The sequence below is a fragment of the Elephantulus edwardii genome, unplaced genomic scaffold (genome assembly GCF_000299155.1).
Source record: "Elephantulus edwardii isolate Elephantulus edwardi_28Jun2011 unplaced genomic scaffold, EleEdw1.0 scaffold00362, whole genome shotgun sequence".
In the NCBI taxonomy this organism is placed as follows: domain Eukaryota; kingdom Metazoa; phylum Chordata; class Mammalia; order Macroscelidea; family Macroscelididae; genus Elephantulus; species Elephantulus edwardii.
In genome coordinates this window covers 894,203-899,875 of record NW_006400112.1, presented here as the reverse complement: position 1 = coordinate 899,875, position 5,673 = coordinate 894,203, and the positions used below count along the sequence as shown (strand labels likewise).

At 41.1% G+C, this 5,673-nt stretch overlaps 1 pseudogene; it reads right to left on the bottom strand.

Moving 5' to 3' along the window:
* Positions 1-319: 319 nt before the first annotated feature.
* LOC102872549 lies at positions 320-1,888 on the bottom strand (annotated as a pseudogene).
* Between the last annotated feature and the right edge of the window lie 3,785 nt (positions 1,889-5,673).

Here is a 5,673-nt window from a genome sequence, read left to right as displayed (position 1 = left end):
AATCTAGCGCGCACTTGCGCCATACTCACAATCATTCCTATATTTGAGCCCATCATAGCTAGTGTGTCTGCTGACCCTCTGCATTACTAAGCATGATGTCCCTCTCCAGAGATTTGTCCCTTCTGATAATATGTCCAAAATAAGGGAGTTGAAGTTTCATCAGCTGTCAAATTCAGTGGCAGTTTGGTAAAGCCTGTTCAGTTCTTTTCCTTTTGCCAGAGATTCTCACGTTTGTGAAACTCAGACTAACCAGGTGGTGGGATTCAATTTCCTGGTTTGAATTCTCAGGAGCTTCATCCAGAATGTCACTGGGAACCATTTACTGTAACACCAGCCCAACCTTCTCTGCCCCCCTTGCTGGGATACTTCTAATAGTAGAGATAATAGTGCTTGTTGCCATCTCATATCCTGAACTTGAACTTCTCCACGAAGGTTTTGTTTTCCATGAGATCCAGTGCATTGAACACATCAAACCCTTTCATTTTTGCCCGAACTATGGCATCACTCATGAGGTCTAGAACAGGGGTCTGAGTGTGAACATTGTAGAAAGAATAAGCAGCTTTAGATCCTTGTGACTTGGATAGCTCATGATGGTGGAGGGAAGGTTGCAAAAGCTCAGGAAGTCCATCATCTCACTGTTTAGATTCATCACAAAAGTATAGATGATACTCTCCTGGGGTTAGAACCAGTACTGTACATCCTTCTGGCTCATGACTGGTGTGAAGTGGAACTGCTTTAAGTACTTGGTAAAGGAGGTGATGCACTATTGGAATGTCCTTTTCCACTGATCGTAAGTCAGCTGTCTTTGTAGTCTCTGGCAGTTGGTAGAGCTTCATGGTGTGCTGCATAGTCATATTCTTGCTCAGATGGGAGAACTTGACTTTGATCAGTTTTCAAGGATTTAGGGACTGATGCTGGTACCCTCAGGTGCCAACAGGTTTTTGGCAGCACCATCCCAGTAGTGTAAACAGCTTGGAAAAATCCCCATCAGGTGAGCCCTCTGGGTTATGTCTCAGGGCAGGATTGGATCTACCCCCTTCAAGAGTAGCTTCTTATGGACAAATAAGTTGATCTCCACCATCTTCTTCTCTGTTATAGGTAATGGATGCTTGCTGGGATGGCACTAATGAATGCAACATTTTCAACCTTGAGACCACTTGAGCTCAGTGCCACTGAGGAAGCCAGCCTGGTGGCCGGAGAGACCACAAAAGATTTTGGGGAATAATCAAATCGGAACATGTTGTCATTGTCTTCCACATAATTCTCATTCAGGAGTGGTCCCCTGGTCCAAGGTATCTCAGGTGAAACCCTGGGGCAAGGTGTAGGGCTCCTGGTAGAAATTGTTTTTGTCTAGCTACACAGGCCCTGGGATTTCACCACCTCTCCCAGTTTGGGGACAAGCTGTGTGTTCCAGAATGGGTAGCTTCATTTACTAGCCTTTTCCATTATTTTGGAAGGCCTCTGGCCTATGGAGAACAGGTCGATGGCCTTCTGTATTTCCTGGATCCTTTCTGTTGGCAAAGAGTTCATCTTTATAGGCTGATTCTCAGCTGAATTTGTCTCACTGCCTTTTTCTTTCTTCTTGTTCTGCTTCTTTTTCTTCTTTTTGGCTCCAGTCTTATTGGCTGGACTCAAACCAGTGACTACAGGTATGAAGGCTAGTTTGGCAGAGACAAGTGAGCCTTGTAGAGTATCCACTGAAGGCAGGGGTTCCAAGATAAAGAGCTGTACTTCTTCCAAGATGGATTTGTTTCTTCTTTTGGAAGTCTTTGGTGTAATATTCTTTGCTACACCGTACTTTAAATGTATCTATCCTTCTTCAATCTTATTCATTGTTCAGCTTTCACATGTGTGTGAGGTGAATGAAAATACCTTGGGTCAGGAACATGTTAGTACACAAAATGATAACTTTGAATTTTATAGCACTTCAGGTCAGTTATAGTAGATTTTTTTAATGCTATATATCATTTGATTTATTTTTAGTGTCTGTGTGTGCTTTATTGACTATGCAGAAGTATTTAACAGTGTAGATCATAACAATTTATGGATAACATTGAGAACAATGAGAAACCCCGAATGCTTATTTGTTCTCATGCAAAACCTACACTTAGATCAAAAGGCTGTTGTATGAACAAAACAAGGGGACACTTTGTTGTTGTTATATGCTACCAAGTCACCTGTGACTCATGGCAAACCCATATATACAACAGCTCTGAAACCCACCCTGTCCTGAGCCAGTCTCACTGACTATGACACACCTACCTGCATTGCCCCAGTTACTGTATTAATATGTGTCATATACAGGGTCTTTCTATCTTGTGCTGTTCCTCTACCCTCCCAAGCATGATATTCTTCTCCAAGGACCAGTCCTTCTGGGCCACACGCCCAAAGTATGTGAGATGGAGCTTCAAAATCCTAGCCTTCAAGAAGAAAGTTGATTTCACCCTCTCCAAGACAAATCTATTTTCTTGGTGGATCCATGTTATGTTCAAAACTCTTCTCCAGAACCACAACCCAAAGGCATAAATTCTTCTGTTATTCTTAGTTGTTGTCCAGGTCTCTGATACTTAGCAAGTAAATGTGAAGACCATAGCCTGGATCAAGTGCACCTTAGTTTCCAGACTGACATTGTTGCTCTTCAGTTCTCTGGAGAGGTCCTGGAGAGCAGATTTTCCCAGTGAAATTTGTATTTTTATTTCCTGGCTGCAGGTACCAAGAGTGTTGGTTGTGGAGCCAAGCAAACTGTAGCTGTTAACAATCTTAATCTCTTCTCCCTCTATCTTGATATTGAGCTTCAGTTTTAGCAAGCAAGGTTGTGCCATCTGCATAATGTAAGCTGTTGATTGGTCTTCCTCCAATCCTGATGCCACATTCTTCCACATACAGCCCAGCTTCCAAAATGATCTGTTCTGTATATAGGTTGAAAAGGTATGGAGACAGGATGCATCCCTGATACATACCTTATCTAATTTTGAACCATGCAATGTTTCCTTGCTCTGTTCTGAGACCTACTTCCTGGTCCACATATAGTTTTTGCATAAGCAAAATCAAGTGTTCTGGGATTCCCATTCTCCTCAAGGTTAGCTACAATTTGTTGTGATCCACACAGCCAAACACTTTTCCATAGTCAATGAAACCCAGATAGACATTCCTCTGATACTTTTTGTTTTCTGCCAATATCCAGCTGACATTGGCAATATTGTCTCTAGTGTCACTACGTCTTCTAAATCCAGCTCTGTCAACGTACTGTTCTGGTTATTTGAGGATAATCTTCATCAAAATTTTGCTTGTGTATGATATCAATGATATTATTCCATACTTTCCAAACTCTGTCCTTTTTTTTTTGAATGGGAATAAATATGGATCTCTTTCAGTCTACATTGTTTAAAATTGAGAAAGGTATGTGTTAGTATTGTATTCTTTCTCCATACCTAGTCAGACTGAATGCTGCACAGATAATTATTTTCATGGACTGCCAAGAAAACAAATAGGTCTGTCTTGGAGAGGGTAAAATAAAGTCTCTCCTCGGAGGCTAGGATTTTGAAGCTCTGCCTCACTTGCTTTGGACATGTGGCCAGGAGAGATCAGTCCTTGGAGAAGGACATCATGCTCAGAAGGGTGGACAGACAGAGCAGGAAAGGGAGACCCTAATGAGATGGATTGATAGAATAACTTGGGCAATGGAGGTTGGTGTGTCGGTATTAGTGAGACTGGCTCACAACAGGGAAGGGTTCAGAGCAGGATACATAGGGTGACTCAATGGCACATAACAACAATAACATACTATGACAGATTTGGGAGCAGGAGTGGCATTCACTTCCTCCTATGCTTCCAAAAACTCTATGAATTGTGACAAATGTTGATAGTTGTTGAGGGGCTTTAGGCTTTTGTTCATAGTGCCACTATGAGTTATGCTCCACTCAAAGGCAATCAACAACAACAAGAATATTTTATTAGTTTCTGTAATCAAACCATGCAAATAATATCTGGCATATTTAATACAGTGTGTTACAGCTCAAAGGCATCAATTACTTTTCTGTCATCCTTATTCATTTTCTAGCTCTGAGATACATAGCAAGGAACTGAGAAGACCATGGCTTGGATCGGGAGCATCTAATGACAAGGAATAATTGCAAACACCCACTAATAATTGTTGTTGTTGTTATGTGCCATCTAGTTTCCTGTGCCTCATAGCCTTCCTATGTGCAATTGCTCTGAACTCTGCTCTATCATGAGCCAGTCTCCAATACATCTACCCTTATTGTCTCAGTTACTATGTCAATCTATCTCATCTGGATCTTCCTTTCCTGCGCTGTCCCTCCAATCTTCCAAGTATGATGTTCTTCTCCAGGAACTGATCCCTTCTGGCCACATGCCCAAAATATGGGAGTTGGAGCTTCAAAATCCTTGCCTCCAAGTATCAGCATGATTACACCCTGTAGAATAAACTTGTCTGTTCTCTAGGCAGACTATAATATATTCAATATTCTTATCCAGCACCACAACACAAAGGCGTCAATTCTTCTGTCATTTTTGGTCATTGTCCAGTTCTCTGATGTATAGTATGTAATTGTGAAGACTGTGGCCTGAAGCAGACATACCTCAGTGGTTGTGCCAAGTAGTTGAGGATAACTAGCTGACCAACTAATTGAAAGAGATCCACATTTGTTCTCATTCCAAAAAGGAATGACTTGGCAGAGTGTAGAAATTATCAAACTATATCACTGATAACAAACAAGCAAAATCCTCTGAAGATTATAAAAAAATGACTGGAACAGTACATCAACAGAGAACTTCCAGAAATACAGGCTGGATTTAAAAGAGGCTGTGGTACCAGAAACATTATCGCCAATGTCAGATGGATTTTGTCTAACTGGGTTTCATTGACTATGCAAAGGTACTGTCTGTGTGGGAATTGTGAAAAATCTTGAGATGAATGGGAAACCCAGAACTGTACTCATGTAAAACCTATAGTTGGACCAGGAAGCAATGGCCAGAACAGATCAAGGAAACACTGCATAATTCAAAATCAGGAAAGGTGTGCATCAGGGATGAATCTTGTCTCCATATGTTTTCAAGCTATATGTGGAACAGATATTTGGGAGGATGGTCTTTATGAGAAGGAATTAGAGGATTAGAGGAAGACTTGTCAACAAACCATGTTAAGCGTATAACACAACATGCTTGCTGAAACTGAGGAGGATCTGAAGCACTTGCTGCAGAAAGTCAAGGACTATACTTTTCAATATGGATTGAAGCTACACATCAAGAAGACAAGATACTCACCAACTGGCAGCACTATGATAGAAGAAGAGATTGAAGTTGTTAAGAATTTCAACTTACTTGGATCCACAATTAACACTCTTGGCTCCAGAAGTCAGAACATAAAACCAAAACAAAACAAAACAAATTATTCTGGGAAGGCTGCTGTCAAGGACCTCTCAAAAGTGCTGAAGAACATCCAAAAACGTCTCCAACAGGGTAAAAAGGGAAGCCACCGACTGGGAAAAAGTATTTGGTAATAACATATCAGATAAGGGACTTATATCCAGAATTTATTAAATACTTGAGCACTACAACAAGATAAAGGTAAAGAATCCAATAGAAAAATGGGCACAGGATATGAACAGGCACTTCACCGAAGAAGACATTCAGATGGCTAACAAGCACATG